Below are 25557 nucleotides of genomic sequence, written 5' to 3'. Positions count from 1 at the left end.
GGCTTTCTAAAAATGGTTCATCTTTACCAGTAAGTTTTCAGGTGCTTTTTTAACTCCTCCAGTTCTTTGCATGTTTGAACTGTGTACTGCCTTTTGTTCTGCCCTGATACAGGAGAGATACCAGCTCACAGGCTTTGTTCTTGGAAACCAGAACATGGGGGTTTCTCTCTTTAACCCTGTTGTAGGAAGCCAGAGTCTGAATGTTAACAAGTGCAATTGATGATTGAGTCACTTATCTTTGATGCAATCCTGTTTATTTACAAAGTCCTGATTTCTGTTTCTGCAGGTAGAATCAAACAAGAGATAATTCCCTTGCTTGAAATTCCCAATCTCTTTCAGTCAGCACTTGCCTCAATAGTTTTCTTAAGGTTTATCTTGAAGTCATGCTGTTGATGCTTTTGTGGCTCTTTTTGATGCTTCCTTTTGACTTTTGATTGGAGATTCTCCCACAACCATCCAAAACAAGCATTCTGCTACCAAAGTCCTAAACATCTAGACTCCAGGGCTTATTTTCATTCCAAACTTCCCATATGTTTATGCTTTGGTTGTTCTCCCATTGTTTTGATTATTTTGCTCCGCAAATGAGCTTAATGTTTATTTGTATTTAGTACAAATGAAAAACAGTTCTTCCACTCAATGATTTCAGCAAGTTTTGGTCAATCCTGCCGTGATGCTTTCTTACTGCTCTTTGGATAAAGGCCACAGCGGTACATAGGCACACTGCAGAGAGAGGAGGGCAGCTGCATGGTGCTTAGTGTGAATTCTTGTCTGACCTCCTCAAGTGGCCTCTTAGCTGCTGGTTGTCCTTTCGGCTGTGTCCAAAAGGACTGGTAGTGAGATTTGGTTGGAGAACATTACATTTCTCAAATGAATAATTTAAACTTTTTTTTTCCTCTCTGAAAATGCTTTGTGGACTGCAGGAGTGAAAAAAAATCTTTAGTTTTTTGATGTTTTTTATAAAAGGCAAGGCACTACTTTAGCAAAAGTTCAAGATTCTTTATTTCATTTTCTCTGGTAGTGAATAAGTATGGAAAAGAGGAATAAAGTTGATTTAATTTGATAAACAATTTACACAAAAAGGGTTTTGGAGAAAATGTTCACTTTGAAGACTTTGCATCAGACCACTGTTCCAATGTCTTAGGTCAACTCTGAAGTCAAACTCCAAATTCACTCTCAGCAAATATGTGTGAATATTTTACTCCTAGCAAAATTGCTAAAATCTGAATCTCCCAAGGAGATTAAAATCTCCCAAGGGTGCTTATGGAAAAAGTTGCACATGACATGAGGCATGGCATAGTTCAGTGCTGGTGTTTCTCTGTGGGATTTGGGCATTGTGTAACACACCAGTCCCTCACACAGGCCACAGGAGACTGGGACTTGCTCTCTGTGATAAAGTTCAGAGATGCTGCACGATGTGTGATCACTACAGGTTTGCATAGATGCCAGTTCACTACTGACTAAAGGCAAGCTTTAATGTTCTCACCATAATACTTAACTGAGTTAATCTACTCATTCACTTGTATTTTAATATCTGATCAAATTCACCCTGTGGACTCAGAGTCCCTGGGGTTAGAAGTGACTGATCCACCAAGTTATATTGCACTGAGCTATAATAATCACAATAAAGTGAGATAAGTATTTGGCATGGAGTCTGGGAATGCAGGGATGAACAGGCATGTGGGATGAGACAAGGATGCTGTTTTGAGCTTTTTCACAATCTCCAGGCATGCAGTAGAGGATGAAAATGACTGTGACCAGGTGCCAGCAGCCAGTGACCTAAAAGTGTAAGTTTGATAGGTGAAAATGTTGGGTTGTAAATTCTTGGCTTCCCATGTCTTGTCCATCTTCCCCAGCTTTCATGCTTGCCAGAAGGGAACCTTACCATGGGCACCCTATGAAATCATCCTGTTTCTCTGTGTTTCTGGATGGAGAGCAGAGGGCTCCAACCAGGGTAGTCAGAGCTTCTGGACTCAGTGGAGAACCAAAGCAAGCACTGCAGTGCTTGTGCCAACACAAAATGCCACATTGCACAGAATACAGCCTTTAATTCTACCAATTTCTTGTTTGACACAGGAAAACAGAGCGTGATTAAAAAATTGTGTCTTAACTGACTGCTCCATATTGTCATGCCAGAAACAATTAGCTTAACTAGAAAGTTAATTTAATTGCAAATGTGGATGGGCAAACTGTGCCAGCCACTTCATTATCATTATTCTATGTTATTCCTAATGCTTAGTGCTGTTTAATATGTTCTTATGGTATATGGTGGTGGAATTAAAAGATTGTCTCTGTAGCAGTTAAGGTTGCTACTGAAAATAACTTCCAGTCTCAGTTTTATATGTCTTTATCTGTGGGACTTTTCAAAGAACTTCTAATAGAATTTTCTTGCTTCTTTTTCACTTCTATGGATGAAAAAGACCAAAAGCAGAAGGACTGCCAGAGACATATGTAGCAGTAGGAATTGACCACAGATATTTTATGGTAAAATACTCTGTATTTTTCTAGGGGAAGAGATTTTCCCTGTTCAACTTTTGTCATAAATTTATAGATATTATAATATATTTTTGTAATTTTTACTAGCAAAAGAAATTTGCCTTGAAACAGTGGATAAACACTCAAATCTGAAGATTAAAATGGCATCAAATAATTTCCCTACTTTCTGGTACAACTAAACATGGAAATGGACTCTTGCAGTGGGAGCTTTTAGGAATGACCTCCTTTGGGGAGAAGAATCACAAGGGAAAAACTAAAATTTGGTAGGGAAACACGCAAATTGTGACTTTTTTTCTTATGCAGTTACAATGGATGATGCCGGTAATGACTCAGCCACCTTTTATCCATGGACATTGTTATTACTACTGTTTTACCTCATATTATTATATTTTACTGTGCTCTGTAATATTTTGTTACCTACATTTTATTGCTGGTTTTAGATTTGAAGATTGCTGTGCAGTAAACACACTGCACTGGCAGAATTTATTGCTGTTCTCTTTGAATAGCTATTTGAAGCAAAGATCCATCCTTGTCCTTCCTTGCACTGGCAAAATTTTATTACATGTATGTTCTTTTTAAGCAGTATTTTGTAAAACAAACAACAAAAAAAAGTAATACCTGCTACATCAGGCTTCACCATGGCAGTTCTAATGCACAATACTGAAGAGTGTGTGGGTTTTATATTCCTTATTGAACAAAAATTCAACCCCAGAACCCTATAAAAATTTGGATCCAATGTGATTTAAGCCACCCACCCTTTGGCAGGCTCCCCTGCCTGAAAAACTCAGCTTGAGACAGGGAGTGCTACCAAGGTTGAGTGACGGAGAAAATCACAATAAAATGGTATTTGCTTTAGCAATGTTGGCGGTAATCTTTTTTGTGTACACCAGCTACAAAATGCATCTCAGCCCTCCTGCCTCAGACCATCAACGGATCGTTGTTCTCAAGCTAAGCTGTCCTACCTGTGTTTTCTATGTTTGTGGGGATAGTTGTTTGCTGTGGGGCACTAAGCCTTTGCTTGCCGCGGTACACAATATTAGCTGACAGAATATCTTGGACTAAGCAGGCCACTCATCTGATCCAATATGTCATTTTTCATGTTCCCATAGAAACTTAGATTAATCGCTCATTCCTGATGCATTTCTTGTACAATATTGTCATTTTGATGCTCTTTTGCTGCTAGTTTTGAAGGCAGCTTCAAATCCATTCAAGGAAATAGAGCCAACTTTGTGCTTCTTTTTAGCAGCAGGTACTTTGCCTGTAATGAGGAAAATCTCATTTTGCAGAATTCTTGCAAGGTAAAGAAAACATAGCTTCATCTCCTTAATGAGAGCTTTCTTATTCAAGAGCGCTTGACTGTAAAGAGTGCTATCCACAATGGTTAGTGTGGAGAGGAAACCTTAAGTAGAACATGCTATTGTGGCCTTTGAGCAGTTCCCATCTCCTCTATTCAGAAAGCAGAGTTAACTGAGGATAGCAAGAACAAACTGTACATGCGCTTGAGAAAAAGAACTTGACTTGGCAAGTTGGCATAAGTGTAACACAATATATTACCACTTTCTGCTGGGCTTATTCTCTTACTGTCATTGACCAGATCTGTTCAATGGCTGCCATTTTCAGTTGCAAGTAGAAGAAATCCCAAATACACCCCCCCAGCCCCCCACTTTACTTTCCAAGAAAGACAGTTTATGTAATCGATACTGGGTCTGTCTAGGAAGCTGTTCCGAAATTTGGGGGGTGGGGGGGATGCAGGGGGGAAGAGGGAGGGCTGAAGGATGAAGGAACAAACATTAGACCTGACAAAGCTTGAAATATAAAACAAAAAAAGCATCTGCGAGGCATAATAAAACAAAGTGTATATACGTGTTGTTCTCACAGAGTATTTGGCTGAGCCCGGGCAACGGGAAAGCATGCATAGCTAACGCTCCTGACTGTGTGAAACCCTTTGTATACTCCAGAGTCTCTGCAAGAGACCTTGATTACAGAGTTTGGCATGATACCCAATACATTTTTTGGAATGGTTTCTTGTCCATCACTGACACTTGTAATGAGAAATTTATACACCATCCAAAGCGGATAAATTAATTTCAAACACTTTTGACTTGGGTCAACAATGGCTATTGGCAGTGCCTATTATTTGCCTTTTTATTAAAAAAAAAACCAACAAAACAAAACAAAGAGGAGAAATTGCTCTTCTTCACGGTGATAGCATGGTAAAGACCCCAAGTATAGTGGAGATAGAATCTTGGCAAGCACATATATAGGTCAGGATAGATTATTTCACTTTTCAATGTAAATGAAAGTAATTTTCTTCAGTATGAACAGTTTAATAAATTCCCAGGATGGTTTTCATTAAGAAATTTGCATATTGGCTAGTGTAAAAATTTCTGAAAGCAATCAGTTGGCAAAAATAATTTGATTCTACTTCTACTTTTCCAATGCAGTTAATAGTCAAGGAATGAAGTATAAATTAGCTTTTCCTTTGAGAACTCCTTTTAAAACTTGGATGCTTAAGTTAGCCTTTTAAAGATGATAATTGTGCATATTCTCATGCAGATACACACCCCAGAAATGGGGAAAAGGCATTAAAACACACCTACACACAAAAAAAAAAAAAAAAAACGTGGATTTGAAGCAAACAAGAAAATTGCTGCATCTCCTTGGAATATATTGAAATTATGGGGACATATAGATGAATTACTGGTAAGTTCCCATTATGTGCAGCCAAATTAGATAATATACTAAATTCTTTAAGTCAATGTAAATTCCAGGGTTTTGACTTATCTTAGACTTTTTCAGTGTGTTTTATTTTGTACATGCAAGGTACATGGATTTATTGAAGGCAAAGCCCTGTTTATATACCAGAGGAATCCAAATGCAAGAATCTGCTAGCTTCTAAAATATAACTAGAGATCTTAATGTAAATAAATTATTTCAGTTTTCAGAGCCATATGATAATGGGAAAATATAATGCCAGTAAATATCAGAAGGTGAAAAATAAAAATAGGATGTGGATTTTAAGGAAATGTAAAATATGACAAATAATCAGCCAGGATTATGGAGTGTGAACACAGATGATACTGCATGTGCACTTTTTTTTTTTTGTTGTGTTTCAGTTAGCTTCTTTGTGCAGGAACTGTTTATGGTTTTGATTTGGGCTTTTATGCCTGATATTTCAGCTGTGTTGCAACAGGAACGGCAAAAATGGTATATGTGATTTTTCTGAGAACTGCGTTGGAGGCTTTTTTTCCCCCTAAAAAGGCCGGTTTCCCTTTTATCTCCCTTCTTGCCTACCTGCTTCCTTTGTGCAAGTAGGATTGCCGGAGGAAGGTGGTAGTTCCGAGTACCTCGGCGGTTTGGAGTTGGAAGGATGCTCCATGCAGCTGATACGCTGGCTGCACTGTGCATAGTGACAACTGAAACACGAATCCTGGGATGCTGTGCTGGTAGGTCCTGATGGCATCGCATGGACACCCATTATTAGGGAAGAACCAGAGCAGGTTTTCAGATGAGCTCAGACTAGATGATCTAATGGTCCCATCTGGCCTTAAAATCTGTGAGTCTATGAAAGACAGTCCTGCAGTTATAAGCATTTTAGAACTGTCAATTCCAGATTTACTTCAGTGTAAGAGGCAATTGCTTCCATGCTGAAATGCTCAGTTATGTATTATGTGTACGGTGGCATAAATGCTCTATAAAATAGAGATATGCAGTGTGAGCAAGGCACAACAAAGCACAGCAGTTCATTGTAATAAGAATGAGGAGAGATGAGGCTTATATATGTAGAGGGTGGGTGTTTGGAAGAGATTTGAGAAAGGAGTAGAGTGCATTTGGGAAAGAAGAAAGAATGCATTCCCCCAAATATGAAAGACACTAAAGCTGCAAAGCCAAAGGAAGAGAGAAAGAAGCAGAAAGCGAAAAAAGGGGGTGAGTGAGATAGCAAGAAATTAAAAAGGACCAAGAGTAGCAGACAGTGAAGTTGCAAGATACAGAGGATGAATACAACTTGTTTATTCACTCCCTTTATCATTACAGGACTGTGCTTGTATGGCTGTCAGTGGCTCAGCTGCTATGCTTTCTTCAACTCCACAGCTGAAATATAGGAAGGGAGAGAACTGGGAAGGCAGGAAAAGGTGGGAGGTGAGGGAAAGGTATCTATTTGGTTCTCCTCATTAATGGAGCTGGGTGTGCATACCTGGGTGTTGGAGGGCATGCTTGAAGTACAGGTCCTGGGGCTGAGAGGGGCCCTGGCAAGTATCTGGCAGCTCGTCAGAAAGAGTTGAGTGGCTGATACTGAAAAGAAGGGCTGTGGGGTCTTTTCCCCAGCACTCTCAGAGGAGGGTTCTGTAGGCACAGTTGAATTGTAGTCATGTGCAGCTGTATTAGTCACTCTTACTCTGTTCTTAATTTTTGTTTTTATATTTGAGATGAGTATTCAACTTTTTGCTGCCCCTGAGTATCCCAGTACACTTTATACTGTGGATTCATGTTAAACATGCTGAGAGGGTAGAGCCTCCTTGCTGGTGCAGATGTCTGCAGCTGAACTGTTTCCTCAAAGAACTTTCTCAAACAGCCCAGCAACCTCTGTGCTCTTGCAAACACAGCAAAGCCTGTGCTGGAAATACTTGCACTCGTAAAGCAGGCTGCACAATTCTAATGATAGAAAAATATGCTTTGTTGAGATGAGAATTTCTTTCTGTAATCTGAACAATTTTGATGAATTTTTGCAGTAAGATTCAGTGGTTAGAATAGCTTTTTCTGGGAGAATGAGGTTATTTTTTCTCTGGTTGTCAACAGCTTTCACCTGAGATGCTGAAGATGGTTTAAGACAGTATTCCTCTAAACTCACAAAATCCTAAGCCTTATTCCTTGAGCTAATCAAAGGAGTATGATAGTCACTTGACTATTATCTATGATACAGTATCTTGGGGGTTTTTGCTAAAAAAAACAGTGAAATGGCCAGAGTTTGCACAGTCAAATATTTGTGCTATTTATTTTGTTTTGTTTATTTTGCAAACCAGTTGTTTCCTCACCACTTCCTAATTCCCATATCTCTGTTTGGCTCAAGCAATAAGGAAAGGTGCTATAAGGTGTGGCATGGCAAGGATGGGATTACAATTTTATTACAGTTTTCCCCACAATCACAGAAAGTAGAAGTTGATTATCTTGTAATTGGTATCTCTCTGGGGCGATGCATTTCTTAAATCCTTGTATGTGATGGCACTATCTAGTTACACTGAACAGACTACCTGCTGATTGCTGCTTCTGGGATTTACTGATAATGCTGAATGCCAGAATCTTTCTTAACTGTGAGGGAAGAATTCATTTCCACTGTCTCCATTTACTCTCTGGTGACAGTTAACACTGTATCTAGATTTCATTGTTTCAAAGCATAGATACTAAGAAATCTCTTTAGAACTGAGCAGACAGGATTTGCTGGCACTTTTTACCTGCTGCTTTGATGGGACAGGGGATTATTTTCTTCTTAGCAGAGTATCTTTGACTTGCTGTTCAGTCTTAATAAAGCAGCCAGGTTTTACCATCAGAGGCACTTTCCCTTGTGTGTTTGGAGATGGATGTTACCTCTAAGGTCAAAACTGTACAAATTTCTTTGGTATTTCAGAAGATGTTCATCCAGGAATTTTATCTTGGGCTTTTTTGCAACTTAGCTGACAGGATACTTTTTGTTTCCTTTGGGATAATATACTCAGTGTTATTTCTCACACTTTTAATTTTATTTAAAATATAAGATAACCAAGTGTGATGGGGAGTAAGTAAATCCAGGCACATTTAGACCTGGACTAAGTGGTAGAGTGCAACTATTTACTGGAGAGCAGTGGCAGAACTGAAACGGGCCCCAAAAAATTCCCTCTTACAAGTTGGCTCCCTGGCATGCCTCCTCCCCTGGCCAAAATACCACAACCCACGCGGCTGCTTGGTTGTGAACTGGGGTGCTCCTGACAGAGCGGGCAGGGCTTTGCTAGTAAACAGTGAGTGGTGGGGATGAATGGGGCTGGGGGATGGGGTGGGAGGGGAAGGGAAGGGAAGGGGGGCAGTGATATATTCCTGCCGCCGGGAAGCAAAGCGGAACCATGCGCCGGGTATCATTGCATAACAGATGATGTATTGTACAGCCTGTACCCTCTCCTAAAGAGCAGAGGTGGGCACGCCAAGGAAGGCTTGAGCCTGGCTCCTGGTGAGTGCCTGGCTCTGGCCTGCCTCCATGGCTGTGAATAAAGACAAGTTAAGGAAGAGGCAAAGGGAACATGCTGGCATCGCCGTACTCCCCGTTACTCACAGTAACGAGATTGTTGTGAGGGTGAAACAAAGCCTCGCTGCGGGCAAGGGACGGGCTTTTCTTGCCACAGAGTGGACAGCCCGGGAGACCTGCTCTCTGCAGTGCCTCCCTGCGCGTCTCAGAGCCTCCTCTTCCCCAGGCAGAAGGGTGGGAGGTCTCCTAACAATACTCCTTCAAGGACAAGGGAGCTTGCTGCCTTTTGCCCCTTTGGAATCCCAAACACCGTGCTGCTTTCTGGCATCATGTCCAGGCTCTAGCATCTACTGCCACCTCAGCCCAGGGCAGCAGGACCAGTGTGCCACTCCTTCCAGCTCAGACCACAGCTGTCTTCAGATCAGGGTTTGCAAAAATGCAGCTCATCTTCAGCCTTTAAACATTTAGCAATGAGCACAAAATGGGTCTGTGAAAAAATCCCAACAAGATACAATACAGAGGGGATGTCTTTTCCCTCTTTGTGGCAGATCAAACACATTTATCTAAGGTTTTAATTTCTTTTCCTTTCACATCATAGTGAGGATCTTCAGCAGGGAACGGAACAGCCGGGTGATATATTTTTGGGTTATAACTTGAGAACAAAAGCTCATTAGGACTCAAAGATTTTATATGGATAACACCACCCACGGTTACTTTAGATAGGGTAGAAATGTTTTTATGCTTTAGGGCACAAACTAGCTATTAAATTACTAGGAACTACAAATATCTACTAGACATATCGATGGGAGTGCAAGCAGAACGCAGAGTACTACATAAAATAATTACATACAGCACAGCTAATATTAGATCACATGAAAGTACATGACTGTTCTATAAAAAATCGTTTGCCTCTCTGTATTGGACATTGATTGAGGGTGGCATTGGTGTTGTACAGGGAGATGCTGACCTAGCTTTCAAAACCTTGCAGCCTCTGCCAGCATTTCTCGGCATGGCTGTGCCACTGGAACTGCCAAAGGAGCCAAGTTTCCTCAACTAGAACAAGTCCTCTCTTTTCTGTGGCTAGGTGGGATGTAGGAAACCCACATGAGAGGGGATGGATTATCCATCATGCTGAGGATCCACCAGGCAAGCGTGTCCTTGACGTGTGAGCCTGAATTGGGGTCGGTGACAAGGACAACTCTGACATCATATGAGTCATGTGAGGAGGGAGGGGTGTCGCTGCCTCCTGACGGGGGGACGCATCTGTTCCACGCTAGCTCGTGAGATGTGAAGAGGTTGCAGTGCTAAGATGCACATAGGGAGAGTGGGAGTGTGCCGCTTAGCAGGGCTTTTTTGAGTTTGGGAATCTCATCGGAGCTGCCTTTCTTCTGCTCTGTGATTCCCAACCCTCAGGCGCAGGTGGTTGTTGGACCAGTGCTGGCATGGTGGCAGAGGGGCCAGGGGCCAGGCTGGTGTGGGAGAGCACCGCAGGAAAGTCAGGGCCAGATTTCCCACCTCTGTGGGACTTCAGAGTGCGTTGTCCCTCGGGGGTGCCTGAAGGATAATGGAAGAAAAGCTTAAAGAAGGTCTTGTCGGGTGCACTTTTATTAATTAGAGGGAATACAGACCTCAGAGGAGCTAGCTGCCTGGTGTTCCCACTAGAAAAGGCACATTTTCATTTGCTGATAACTTTGCTGAGCTGAGAAGTTGGGGCACGTGTACAAATGACACTTTCAAAGCTGCCATGTCTTTCTCTTTTTGCATCTGTGCTGTGCACTCTGTAGGAAAACATTCTTCTGAAGAGAAAAGACCTAGTATGTGAACTTATAATTGAGATCACATAACAAGTGACTCCACTGACAAGTGGGGTCAGTCCTAGCTGCAGAACTGTAAATATTTAATTTTCTGACTTATTTCTTCAGCTTTTTTATGTGGTGGCAGAGAGCTAGGTCCTGGGAAAAGGTGGTGAAATAAAATGTCTTCCCTCAAGTACTTTAGATGTGTGTAGTGAATACACATACAAGCTTCACTGGTAGTTACAGTTAGGTTTGTATTGGTTTTTTTAAATATTTTTTTGTGGTTATTACCTGAAGGCTATTAATTTTAAAGAAGACAAGTTTATGGGGCAGCATGGGGAGGTTATGAGGGTATGTGTTTGCAAATCTAACAGGAGGAAGATGCTGAGGTCAGTCACTGTATGACAACTGAAGTGCAGTGGTTGTAAAGAGGGCAGTTCTGGTATGAAAAGGTTAAAAAAGCAAACAGAAGCGATGAGACATTACATGCTTGGTAATCTGAAGAAAAGGGAGCTGGTGGGGAAATGTAAAGAAAAAGCTGACACAGTCTAGCAAGGGATGAAGAAAAGACCATTAGAAAGTTCTTAGTGGATGTTGATGAATCAAAACAGAAACAGAGAATTTGCCATGGGTTGAAGTGGTTATTAAGCAACCTGCATACAGAGGGCAGTGATTTGTATTTCTGCCTGAGATTAAGAAATGACAAGGTGTAGAAGAAGTAAAGATGATAATACAGATGCTGCTGGGAACTACTGTGATTATTCCCCTATTGTGAATAACTGGCAAAACCTGAAGCCAGAGCCCTCAGTGTTTGCATGCAAAATGAATGCTGCTTGGCTTCAGGTGCTTGATCACCATAGCCATGTGAGTACAAAATGGAACCAATTGGTCCATGGACGTAAAAAATCCTACTCCCCCAAGCATGGACGGTGACCTGGGGATGCTGTGTGCAGACTTAGGGAGCAGCCATGCCTGTGCCCTGTCCATAGGGTTTCTGTTGTGTTTAGGGCCTGAGAAGTGAACTTCAAGGAGAAAAACATTTGAAGGGGAACCTGACCCAGTTCAGCTGCATTTGCTGTAGTATGTTTTCTACTCTGCCATAGAAAACTCATACCTAAATGTGGATGTCATTTGTATACTTTATTTTTTAGTGTGAAATTTTTCTGCCAAATTTTCCTTGGGAGCATAAGCTGGAAAAGTTTCGGCTACAGCTGGATAGTACAAAAGCCACAATTTATATCTTATCAAAATCAAGATGGAATTCTGTGGGCCAAGTGAAAAGACAGATGTGCAAGGTTGGGACTTTGGTCCAGCTGAATTTCAGGGGTTGTGTGTAAGTGCAAGTATGATAGCTTCTCACAAAAAAAAGACTCAGTTTTGTGTATTGGAATTCTCACTGAACTCTACTCCAAAGCCAGCATCATAAGTACTCATAATGCTCTAACACCCAGTAGCCCAGCTCATACTGGGACCTTGTTGCTCTTGGCACTTGTCACGCAGGGTGAGAAACAAAAGCTTCTCCTGATACATTGCAGACAGCGTGGAATGAACAAGTGTGCTTCTGATGTGTCCTACTTCAAAGAGCGAGCCAGTGGAATTCCAGGGACTGAGAGCACACCTGATTATAGGGATTTTCTATTTGTATCTCTTGGGGTTTTAAGCACATCTTTGGACCTTAATGCGCGTATTTCCCCCAGTCTGCTGCTGGTGCCCTGTTGTACACCTGTACATACGGTAAGAGTGAGGAAAGTCACAACAAGCTCAGCCTGATCCACTTGGGGAGGGCCACCCCATGGTCTATCCCAACAGCTTCCTCCTTTCCAGCAGCTCTTCACAGGCTGCTTCACAATGCTGGCTTAGTTGCACAAAATCCTTTCTTAGGCCTTGAAACTGATTACTCCTATTTTCTTCCGTGTTTGGTTTTTTTTTTTCTTTTTTTTTTTTTCTTTTTTTTTCTCAAAGGAAAACCCCTAAATATTGCCAGTTTGAACTGGAGAGTAATTTATAGAATTCCTCCTTCTCTTTCTCTTTTTCTCTGATTTTCCTTGCTGCATGTATTTGGGTCTGGACTGGATACTTATCCAGGAAAACGCTGGAAACACCACCTGTAAAGTGGTCACAGGCCACAGTAAAATGTGAAGGAATCAGGAAGGTGTTTGGACTTGCTACTTTCTTATGCAAAGATCTTTCAAATGAATAGCCTTGAGAATTTTGTTGCATTTCAGTCCTGTATGGAGCCCTAAAGTAACCTCCATAAAAATATAGCTTCTGCTTTAGTGGCTCTCACAACACTGATTTTCTTATTAATCTCCCTAGCAATACTTACAAAAATGCTTGACTGTGGTTACGCAGATTGTCTGATGTGATCACTAGCAATTATGCTAATCACAGTCTTCTCACAGTTTTTTCCCATCTGTTTTATCCACCTATGGATACTTAGAGTGATATAAATGATAAGAGAGTCTCTGATCACATCACGCTTTCATTTACTAGTTGATGACCAAAGATTTTGCATATATAGACTAGGTAGAGGACAAGGAGTGAGAGAAAGGAAGTTACAGAGTACTACCATTTTCTATGGAAGAGGAATAAATAACTTTCCAGGGATGCCTGTGGCAGAGTTGTAGATCTATGGCAGGCCTTTGGAAAACCTTTTCATACAGGTATGAAGCCATGTAGACTGAGCATCGCTTAAAGGGAGTGTAGGGGGCAAGACAGCCTCTATGCTGTCATTTACTGAAACTGGAGAAAGAGGAATGCAAGGGCAAGGAGCAGATTTTGTTTGCCTGACCCTCTGGTGTCATTAGCTGTAGGTGGAGGATAATAAAACATTGTTTTCTTTGCTGTGTGCCTGAAGAACTGCAGTTTGCCAAGTGCAACTGGGTTAGTGAAGACACACACTATTCAAAATGCCAGCCTCGAAGAGAGAGGCGGTGCAGCTGGCACCTACCCCTGAAAGCAGAGGGAAAGGGATCCTTTTTCCAGCGGGAAGATCTCAGTGATCCTCCACTCTACAGCATTGCTCCTGCAGTCCAGTGACAGTGCTGCCTCTCAGCATCTGGGGAGAGAACGGGACATGTGGCTGTGACGTGTCTAAAATTGTTAATGTCGGGGCAGTAAAGCCTATTCTGGGGGAGGAGGCTGAAGACTCTGCAGTGGCATTTTGGCCTGAAGGTCCAGACTGGTGAGGGCTGGATCCCTGATTGCTGGTATGGGGACTGCAGAGAAGGGGCACAACAGGACTAGATAAGAGGACAACATATTTTTGGGTGGCAAAGTATATCCTCTCAAAAGCTTTTGGCAGCTGAAAAAAGCTCTTTGCTTTCGCACCTCAATGCCTCACTAACCTCTGATGCGACAATGAAAGAGATCTCAAAGAAGCACTTGTTTGTAGGATATTGCACTGCTTCAGGAAACCAAAGCAAAGGTTTATGACATGAATTGCTGTGGTGAATGGCAGTAACTTGTTTGGAAAGTAATGGCCTGCTCCTTTTTCCCCTTCATAAATTTTTCCTTTCTTTATGTGGAGACTTAGTGCTTGGGAGAAATGAACTGTGGCCAGTAAAGCCTAAGCAAGGAAACTGCTGGAGTTTCCAGGTGGAGATGGGATCTGCTGCTAAGTGGAATCCTTAGTATGTCAAAAGTGTCTCAAATCCATGAAAAATGCTTTAGTACCTATTTTTCATTACTTTTGACTGCACACAAATGATGAACTTCTTGAAACAGGAAATGTGTTTTCATTATGTGTATGGACACACCTATCAGACTGGGGCCCCAGCTCTGACCTGAGGGTGTAGATGCTACCTTGATAAATGACAATTACTTTTCTGAAAAACTTGGATTAATCTTGGACACAAAAAAATGCAGCAGCATTCACTTGGAGATCATTTATGGCCATTGGAGAGAAGATCATGCTTTGGTGGAATATTACCTGTCAAAAAAGAACCCCTAGACCAAGAATCTTTCAGGGCTTTATATGACATTCAGTAAAATCATATCCGTCAGGAGATGCTTTCCTGCAGCAGATCCAGGTCCGTGTCCCATTTCCGGCTAATACAACACACAATGGGACTACAGATTTTGAAGGAAATAAATTCTTTCCCAGCAGTTGTCGAAACTGTTGAGTCTAGGGAAATATATAGAGATGGATGGGATATGTCATTCTTAGAGGGATGAGTTATTTAAAGCTAGTCTGGGGTATGCTATTCTTAAAGGAATGAGGTATTTATTAACAGACTTACATGTTCCTGTAATGATTCCAGTGAGAACAATGAAAATTGTGACTGAGTAAACATAAATTTAGAGTTTAAAGTTAACTTAAGCTTGCAATTTTCAAAAGCACTTCATGTTGACCTAACTCTGAGCTCTTCAAAGTCAGTGGAAGTTTTATGCCTTGTGTCAGTAGGAAGAAACTTACTCTGATGGAGAAAGCTTCTGAAATCATGCTCTAAATTTAAAAATACATACTTTCACTATATTTCTGATATACCCCTGATAGATGCATATTATTCTAAGAATGGGTTTTTTCAAATGAGTCTGATTCTTCCCTTAAGAGTAATGGAATTTGAAAAAGAAAAGAAATCTTAAACCTCTTTATGGTAAGGAATATGTCTTCTGCATCTTACAAAGAGCTTATGGCACCAAAGCTTTAGCATAAATAATTTAAAACTAACAGTGTTTTCAAATTAATTTTTTAAATGTCTAACTATATAGTTAAGTCATTGCATATCATATATAGTCTTAAAATAGTGTCTGAGTATTTACAACAAACCTTAAGATACTCAGCTGATAGTTAAATCCATAACATATGCCCCACCTGGAAAATATGGCCCTGTTTGAAATTAAATTTCCATGTGAAGACTGCGCATTTTGGGCCTCATCTCCAGCTGGAATACTAAGATTAATTTCTTTGAGAGTTAACTCTCTTACCCCAGCTGAGCATTGCATCCCATCTTATTTTTGTTCTTCTGGTTAGCTGTGATTTTTAGAAAGGCTTGCTTGTGCTTGGTCAGTGAGCACTGGGAAATATGTAAGATACAGAGTGAAACCAAAGTGGCTTTAAGCAGAAACTTGTGAGTGAAATCTTAGTGCTCAGAAAGTCAATTGGAGTTTTGCCACCAATTGACATGGGGTCAGGATTTTATCCCTTAACTTCTCTAATGTCTTTACTTTTGATGACTTGCTATCTAAGTCTTTATGATACACTAATGCTAATTTATATGTTCTGAAGATACAGTGCCCGGTAAAATGTAAGACGTAAACCTAGTACAAACCCCTAGTGTGTGTTTCTGTTCTGTCTTCTTCAGGCATTAAAGGATGTGTCTTTTTGGCTACTGCTCCGCTGGAGCTGAAACTTTCCCAAAACTCACAGCTAAGCAGTTCAGTGTGTGTTGCATGGGACAGCTACAGAATTCCAATTACTGCAATGGTGAGTAGCACTGAGACATGTAATCCTCAAATTTAAGTCATTAAAGAAGCTGTAAATGCACCCGGGAGCATTCAGAACATAAGACAAACACATTTAAATATAAATATAGAAAAAGACCTTCAGGCCACAATACTCTCTGTCAGAGGCACTCTGTCAGAGGTATTATTTGGTATTTGTTTAGTGTATCAGAATGATTTGCAAAATGAGAATTACAGCCCTATTTCATTAGGCATTATAAAGTGCTTGCAGTCAGACTCTCAGAAATCTAAGATATGTATGCTAAGAAAGCTGCTGCTGAAAGCACAATAAAGGAGGGACAGAAGCATTCAGTGCAGTTCTTACATGTGTGTGTTTTTTTTCTTATACACTACTCAAGCAAAGATCAGACATCCTGATTTATCCTTTAACCTGCTCATCAACCAGCTAATTTTCTACAGTGTCTGTAGCAGAAATAAGTCTTGAGAAGGGATTTGGGGGAAGATTTAAAGACGGATTTGAAACGTTTGGCAACTGATTGGTCAAATTTTCCATTACTGACCGTTGACCTGTGACTTCTAACTCTGTGCTCACAAGAGGTTCAGATTAGATTTGGTTTTTTTTTTAAACCAGAGGCATGACTATGGTTTTGAATATAGATATGACTATGGTTTTGTTATATACATATGTAATATACAGTGTAACTTGATATATATGCTGGTAGGTAGTAATCTATGAATATGAATTTAAATGAGATTATTATATGCTGGATATGTCACTAAATCCCCACAGTGAGACAAGAGCTCTGTGAACACTGCATGTAGCTGTACAGATACTTGGGTTTAGCTGAGTGATTAGTGTTATTTTAATGTCATCTCTTCTGTGAAAATTATAACATTAACAATAAATCATTTGTCTTTTCTACTATCACCACAGCATTTTTTAAAGAAAAATACAGATTATTTTCCTGGTTGCACCTTCTCAACTAAAAATCAGATACCTTGAAGTTACAAGCTATGTAGTGTTATTGCTTGTGTCACAGCTTTAGCCAGGATTCTTTGCAGTGTTCCTTCTGTGAGAGACAAATAGAAAGAAAAATGACTACGTTTGTTTAGAAAGCCTTGTAAGCATTCCCCCTCTTGTGGGGTATGCTTTTCTTTTGCAATGTTTCCTTTTATTTACTGAATTTGTGTCCTGTGTGATGAGCTGACAGCAGTTAGATTCTTTGATTGTGCTTTAAGATTTTTCACTTGCAGCCAGTGGAAGCTGAATTGAGCACTTTGAAATTCTAAATGCGTGCTTTTTATTATCATGGTTATGGTTTAAGCTGTTTTGTTTCAAATGCCAAAGCCTTGTGGCCTAGGTAAGTCTTGCTGATCTTTCCAAACCCGTGCAGTGATGCCAAGTATAAGGACCAACTTGCAGGCAGTAAATGCAGCAATTTCTCCCAGAAATGCTCAGCATTAGGTACAGAGATATTTACTCGTGTGTGGCTGAAGATGCAAAATTAGTCACACACCCAGAAGCCACGTTATGCCTTCAAACTGTAACCAGATAAGGGACCCATCACATCATCTGCTTTCTAGACATGTCTCCCCTCTGTTTCCAAACTCACCTTACTCAAAGGCAAACTTTATGGAAGAGGAACCTAATCATGAACTTCATTATATGCTGTGCCATAGCAGGCAAGTGAATAAGCAGGGTTCAGAATGGGTTTTTTCGGCTGAAAACCCTATGTGCTGATTGCAACTTTGTTAAATACATAAATAACTGGAGCCCTTCCAATCAGAGCTAGCCAAACCTTTTAATCATATACAGAAGTGTTCCTCGTGACATAATTATGCTATCCAGACTCCTTCCCTCATTGGGAAATATTCTGTCAAACAGTAAAATAATTAACATGGATTTTAAAATCGGCATTGACATTCTAATGTCTAATTAGGTAATTGTCATTGGCACAGCAATACCTATTAGGAGCATGCAATTTGTGGAAGGGGTTTTGATGGAACAGACTGCAGGTGCAGATGGTCTAACAGCAGGACTCTTACCCGATGTAAACAAAGGTATTTTAATTAGCCATGTGACCCTGATCATTGTTAAAAGGTAAGGGCTGCGCATTCATCTTCCCACCAGCTACTTCCTGGTCCTTTCAAGGGGAATGTTGAAATATCTTGACCTGTGGTAAATTATGTACAGACTTGATTGAAATTCTCTTCAAATCTAATTATTGTTTCATTTGGCTTCTGGCAACATTAGCGCTATATTGCAGTTGGCTCAGAAGTCTTACCTACTTGCTGGGCTATTTTTGATTTGTAGATCTCAATTGCTAACCTACACAAAGATACCAACTTTTGCTTGGTATACGAGGGAAGACTTCCAAGATGTTGGGATTTAGTTTTCAGCCAGCGCATGCTGGAACTACTTAAAAATGCGCAGAAGACCTGAAGTCTATAAAATTACAAAAATCCCTTGCTGGTGAGTCTGCATGTAACTCAGCACAGATCTTAGCTGAATGAAAAATAATTGGGAAAACAGGAATGACCACACAGCCTCAGCAGCAATGAATAACCTTGAAATTTAGGAACACAAGAGACCTGATCATCTCCCCATTCTGTATGCATCAGCTGTGGTAGAAGCTGTTCCAGAACAGAGGCTGCACCTGGTATCTGGAGGAAAACTTCATAGAAACTTTGTGCATTTCAGTTTTCTTATTACTTTATTACTGCAAAGTAAACAAGTAGCAAAGAAAAAAAAAAAGTGAAGGAAAAGCACTTCTGTATTTTTTTTGAACACTTTTATTTTGCCTAAATTATATTACAGTTCTTAATTTAAGAGATTTATTATTTTTCTAATATAGTTTGACCTCAATAATGTTCAGGTTTTTTTGCACTTAATCACATAAAACAGTCACATGTGCTTCACTGCAGTGATGTAGTTCTAGCAATGAATTGGAATTGTTCTTATGAGCAAAAAAATTAAGTATTTGTAGAATTGGGGCCTTAAGCTCTACAACGCTTAGTGCAGGGTCTGTCTCTGTGGTATGCTTTCTGCAGTGTTTAGCTCAATGAATTACAGATTGCTGATCTGCAGAGCTGATATTCAAATACAGTGAAAGGAATATATCTATATATCTTCCCTCTCTGTTTATTGGAATATGTTGGTGCTATGACAAGGCACAAGCTCTGGCTGACAAAGCTCCCAGCTTGGCTATTTAATAAACATCTAATAAAAGTTTGCTAGGATGAGTCTAAGCCATTCTGAGAACTGGTTTAAAGTGTGTGTGTGTTGTTTTCTTGGGATTTACAAAAATATAAACTGTAAATATTTTGATAATAAATAATTATATTACCAAAGTTCTTCAAATTTTCAAGCAGCTGAGATGCATGAGAACCCAGAAAATACACTTTTTTGAAGACAGCTGCAATGGCTGCTCAGGCATATGATTTGTTTGGCATATGAGAATCCAAACAAATTTTTTCCCTATTATTTGATTTGCTACTGATTTTGGGGTGGGAGAATCTCTGAGGTGCTGAAGCATCTTGGTTATTTCATGAAGGACTTTTTCATCCTATGGCTTTAAAAATGATGCCAGACAGAATCTCTAATGAAATATGTGATGGTCTTTTGACTTTGTGTTCAGATTCCTCCAGAGCTATAAAACGAAGAATCTATATTCCTGAAAAGGTGATAAGTGCAATTGTTTGGGTTTTTCTTTTTTTTTTTTTTTGATGCTATCAAATCCAAGCACAGAAATATTTATTTAATCAACGGTGAAAGATAAACTTTTGTTGTCAGGTTAAACACCTTTGGGGAAAACCTTTCATCTTGAGAGTTGTGTGGGATATGTCCCTGCTTTCCAATCAGTGTGAGTGTTTTTCCACTTCTCTCAAGCAAGTGCCATAGAGACCTTATTGTTTGAGTGTGAAATAATGTACACTTGTTAGTTAATGTGTTCAACCACCATGAGATAATCCTCAGGTGACATGATGGCCGTCTGTGCTCAAAAATAAATAAATAAAAGCTAGAAAGAATACAAATGATAAACACACATTATATCTTGCCTACTGATGCTGGGGTTTAATTATGGGGAACAATTACCTACCGTAGTAAAGGATTCGCACATTAATAACATTATATAGGGATAATGTCTTTCTAAGCTGCTATAGTATTTAAAAGCTGGTACTTATGTTGCAATCCAGATTCCGTCTACCCGTCAGTCTTGTCTGGATTATTGCTACATTATGTAATGTGGTCTCTTGTGGTTTTTTTACTGTGTAATTAACATGTGGATCTGACTTATCCAGTCCACTCTAATAAACCATCTTTAATGAGTGAAATAATAATAATGATAATAATAAACCCTACATGATTTCTGAGCTTCCCTATAACTCTTGCTAAGACATTTGCATTTAAGCAGCATGAAAGCTCATTTAAATATATACGTATCTAATTCTAATTCATGTGCAGTAGTCTTCTGAGAACTTGTCTCTGGTTTTATCCAGGAAAAAAACTAACTGCATTGGAAGAGTAGAGTAAATAGACAAACTTTCTAACTTTGCATTCCCTGCTGCTCCTTAGTCCTGCACTTTCACAGAGGAGAGATACGCTAAAACCCGTCAAAACTTAATCTCTTGCATATCCTTCTTAAATATTGTGTTTTGTGCTCTTCCCACTGTAAAATCTGTTACTGATCTCTCCAAGGAATGAGTGAAGGATTTGTGACAATATTACAAAAGCACAAGTAATTAGGAAATCGCAGAAATACTGCCGGTTTCCTTTTTTATTTTATTATTTTTTAACTTTTGCTAAAGGTACTGCCTTTTGTGTCATTTTTAGCACACTCGTTGAATGAATGGAGTTTATTCAAGAAGCAGTATGAGTTCACTGGGTGTCAATTTTCAGCAGAGGAAGACAAATCAGTGGCTTGAGTTAATGATAGTTGCTAATTTTCAAAAGCTTTGGGGGGGGGGAAGAGCCATAACTTACTCATAAAGAAATATTTCCTAAGAGCTGAGCACTTTCTTTTGCATATAGTGCAGGTTACTGTAAGCAAGTGTAGCGTGCCTGTGCTGTGAAGAGCTCTGTCTAATTTACATTGATAACTCCTGTGCTTTCTGCTGAACTTAAAGAAGGGCCCTTCGCAGTATTTGTTTGCTTTATGCCGTATTTTTCCTATGTTGATGCATGAATAACTCAGTCAGATAATGATGCACTGCCATGATTTTTATGGGTACCAGAAAAATCTCTTCTTGGCTTATCACAAAGTTTAAATTGCAAATATAAACAGAATGTATTGGTTTATAGCTGAACTATGAACCGTGGCATATATCAGTGGAATTCAGATTGATTCCAGAAGGGATTATTAACATATATTACATATATATTTAATTTATGCCAGCTCTAAATTTGCTCTTGGATTTTAGGGATTCTACTTTTATTACTCACTGCTGCTAGGATATTTTTTTGGTATGCCTTTAAAATTTGCCCATTCTCTGCAAATATCAGCATGTAATTGGAAGCAGAGCTTTTAAGAAGATAATTTCTGATTAAAGAAGTTTTTTCACGAAAACTTGCATCAGCCTGCAAGTAGAAATCCATGTACTAACGTAATAATTTCTTAATATAGATGCACCTGAATTCAAAGGATGCTATAGCATGTAATCTCTTTTTACATTAAGTATAGCTTAGGTAATACTTTCTCTTGGGATATGGTTTTTTGCTGGTTTTATTTTTTTTCACCAAACCATTTTTAGCCTTCAGAAATTTGCTAGCGAAATATTATATCAATCACCCTGAAACTGAAGGTAGAATGGTGTACTTTTATCCAAATTGCTTTAGCAAATATGTATGTGTTAGCTTTGTATAGCAAGGTTTGTAGGAAGTATCTTTTATTAGAACAGGGAAAATAGCTGGCAGAATAAAAAGGACAGTCTTAAAGAGAAACAGAAGACTTCTGCCAAAGAGCACTTTGGAAACAGTTGTTTTAATTTAATTTCATGTTCCTCTGTAAGAAAACTTGTAGGCATAGCTAGCACCTGTGAAGCAGAGCTATAGTATTGCTGAGGGAGATGCAATATCCTCAGTGATCTGTGACAGAGGAGGCCAGCACCTGTGGAACAGCAAAGTACAAAATCATGATATACCATAGAATGAGTGCTTGTATTGCATGCATCAATTCTTCTAGCTAGGACATACTCCCAGGGCTTCAGGATGTGCTGCAGCAGTGATGGACCCAGGCATCACACCTCCTCATCTACAGGTAGCTACAGTCCAGCTCTCTGAAGGAGGGAGAATTAACATTCTAAATCAAAATACACAGTGTGGGCTGTGACCATCGGATAAACTATAACACACTCTTTGAAGATGAAGATAGGAACTAAAATTCCTGACACGATACCAAGAATCTTGGGCTCAATAGATACACTTGATTTATGGCATGCTATAACTACCTTCATTAACCTGATTCTGCATTTCATGGGCTATAAACTACCTGCTCCTTTTCTTCTGCTCAGGGAGAACCACATTATTATCTTTCTCCTCCTTTCCCTTTCTTTCCCCCCCTCTCATTGCAAACATCCTCTCTGTTTCACTGGTGCTAACTACCTTTTATTTCAGAAATGGTCTTATAAATACTCGTCTTAATTACACTCTAAGCAACTGTTCTCAACTCGTTTTTAGCTTTGAAGTCTGTTGCTTCTATTTCAGACAAGAAATAGAAGAGGACTCGTATGCCCAAAAGCTTGTGCTCTCTCTAACTGCACCAGTTGGTTTAACAAGGGACATTGCCTCTAACTACAAACTTGTCTTGCCTCATTTCCATGTAACTGTGGGCCTTCCTGGATAATCAGGGTTGAGAAATTTTAGATGGAGTCATTGCTTTATGACAGACACTTCCCTGCTGGTAACTGAATATGTCTGATCATTATCAAGCTTCTTCCAGTGTATGTTGACTGTCCTCACCCCTGTAGCTGCCGTGCAGCTTTATGGATGGATACCCTGTTCTGAGGTACATGTGTTATAGAATGCTGGAGCTGCTGTTTCTTTTGCTCATAAGCATTTATTTTTACTGCTGGGAAGATGGGCTATGACTGTTTGATGACTTATAGGGTAGGGGAGGATTAGCTGTACGTAGGGTATTCACTTTGTACTGTAATGAGTTAGAATAATACTAGCACTGCTCATTCAGGGAGATGATCTGTTCCCCAGAGAGTATTCCTAGTGAATAGTTATATCACCAGATATGTTTTGGTGAGATTGGGTCTCATGGTTGTTCTTCTCATTGCAAGTATGATGGTGCCTCAGGGTTTGGGTGTCTATTTTGCCTTTTTAACATGTATTCTGGATGATTTCTGACTCCATAATGTAGGTCTAGAGATTTTTACTAATAGTAGTTTATAGGCTGCCATTTCTTACACTGATGTAATTGTAGAACTGCAAGATATTATGGGTCTGATACTCTCTAGAAAGTAGATTTTTGTGAACTGTATTTTTATGGGAGTAATTCCAGATATACTTTGATGAAGGAATAGTTCTTATTGAATTTATGGTGGGAACAAAAAAAATAACAAAACTTTTAGCCTTTTGTGTGTTTGTGTGTGTTAGTGTCAACCTATGGTTGCTGCAGTTACCTAGAACCTGTTCTTTGTAGTGGGATATGAAAGAGTTTAGGTTACATGATCATTCCAGTGCTGGTTTCCTAGGGTCAGTCAAACTCAGTTTGGGAAGTTAAAATGTAAATTTGTTAATATATTTGGGTTTGAAGTCTGATGGTTGGGTGTTGCCTTCTAAATGTTCAGGATTGCACTGTCACAGGGAGGTAGCTAGAGGATGAAGTCACTGAAAAACCCAGCTGTACGTAAGGCTGTAGGATGTTTCTGTGAATTTTGCTACCATCCTAGCAAGGATATCATAGATACCTATAGGTCTCCAGACATTCCTTAATTATAAATCATGAGGACCATGTGACAAGTTTGGGGGATGAGAATGAGAAATTAGAGTACCATCTTTTCTAGCAGTTGTCAGGAAGTGGATCCAGTGGTATTGATCTGAGATCTTAAATGAATGAGGGACTATAAAGTCTTTAAGTCCCTTGCAGTAGGTAGGGTCTGCTAGTCTTATTCATGCAATCTTTGCAGGTTAACATGATGGTAACCTTCTTTGCCTGCTCTTTGACTGAATCATAAGGATTCTATAGACTTTAAAAGTGATGAAGGTAGGAAAGGGAAGAAATGTCCAGAAGTTGTTTTATCCTGGCAATAAAAGAAATCTTGGCTATATGATTGGTTTAATGAAAATATCCTTTAATGTTCCATACACTTGCAATTTTTTGGGGTAGCTCCTCTGTGCAGAAGTGTACATCTATGGAGACGTTTATTTGTTATGAATTTAACAGCTGTGACAGCCTTGTGTCAGATGTTGAGAAGATACTCAGTGGTCACATGGACATTGCAGCTTTGGGTGAGGTTGTGGTGTCTTGCCTGGCCTGATGGTTCATGTGGTTTATTCTGTGTACTCTTTCTATGGTGGTAGGCAGAACAGTAACAGAAATTGTTGATGTGTTTCTTATCTTAATTTTGTGATTAAATTTAAATGACTGGAGATCTGCTAATTGTGCACATACAAAACCTACTTATCTTCTACAGTAATATTTGAGGATTTGCCAAGGTTGGGGCCCTGTGGTTCTTGGCCAAGCAGCATAAAACCCATTCCCAAGAGACATTTCTCTGATCTCTCCTATCATTGTTCCTCAACATTGTCTCTAGTTTTTACACCCACTTAGTGTATACAGATCTAAATTAAAATGAGAACTTTTCAGGGAATGGCTTGTTTATTACTTCGTGTTACAATGCTTACTGTAGTGGAAATTCTGCTTGCTGAGAACTCTGAGGACACCAGGAATATAAACAATAATAGTACTGAATCATGGAAAGTTACCCTTTCATCTGTTTGATATTTACATTCTTTATGAGGGAGAGACTCGGCTGGGTTCATACTTTTGCATTGTGTGTGAACAAGTTTTTGCTGGAGTTCTGGGCTTTTCAGTTGGTGTCTTGCTGCTTGCATTGCCTGCTGCACTTGCACTGCTCTGATAACTTTGCAACAGCTCATATCCACAGCTGAGTGAAGAAAAGGGTACAAAGCGTAGAGAAAGCAGAGAAATATGGTCTAAGGGTGAAGCTGTCATGGACCCAGAGAGTAAATCCACTTGCCTTATTCTGGCCTTGGTCCTATGCAGGGGAGCTAACATGCCTAGAAGTGATGGGGACAGTGATGCAGCCCCCTCCCACAGGCACCTGCTCTGAGAGACGGGTGAGTGGGGCCAGCTTTGCCCTGCCTTCCTTTGTGAAGGTGTTTGTGCTCATCAAAAGTACCTTTCAAAAACTTTTTCTCAGACTCCTGTATACAGAAGAGAAAAATGAAACAACTCAGACTCCTTTCCAAAGACACCTCTATTTATATATATATATATATATACACACACATACACACATGTATAAAGATATCTATATTTATAAATTAAAAAATATATATTTAATTTATAAAATAGAAAGCAAGTGTTTTTATCTCATCCATGGACCTCACAGACTCCTCTTCTCCCTTCTCTCATCTTGTACATGCTTTACAATCATGAAAATACACACAGGAGGAGTCTC

General features: G+C 39.7%; 1 long non-coding RNA gene across 3 annotated transcripts in view; it reads left to right on the top strand.

Moving 5' to 3' along the window:
• LOC137476944 (uncharacterized) overlaps nucleotides 1-25557 on the top strand; it is a 193795-nt gene that overhangs the window by 88158 nt on the left and 80080 nt on the right. For all 3 annotated transcript variants that reach the window (XR_011000739.1, XR_011000738.1, XR_011000737.1), the window contains exon 2: nucleotides 15807-15928. This is a non-coding gene — a long non-coding RNA (uncharacterized lncRNA). The remainder of the gene's footprint in view (nucleotides 1-15806; nucleotides 15929-25557) is intronic.

The sequence above is a fragment of the Anomalospiza imberbis genome, chromosome 7 (assembly GCF_031753505.1).
Source record: "Anomalospiza imberbis isolate Cuckoo-Finch-1a 21T00152 chromosome 7, ASM3175350v1, whole genome shotgun sequence".
Taxonomy (NCBI): Eukaryota; Metazoa; Chordata; class Aves; order Passeriformes; family Viduidae; genus Anomalospiza; species Anomalospiza imberbis.
The sequence above is the reverse complement of the archived record's forward strand: the minus strand, read 5'-3'. Positions and strand labels throughout refer to the sequence as shown.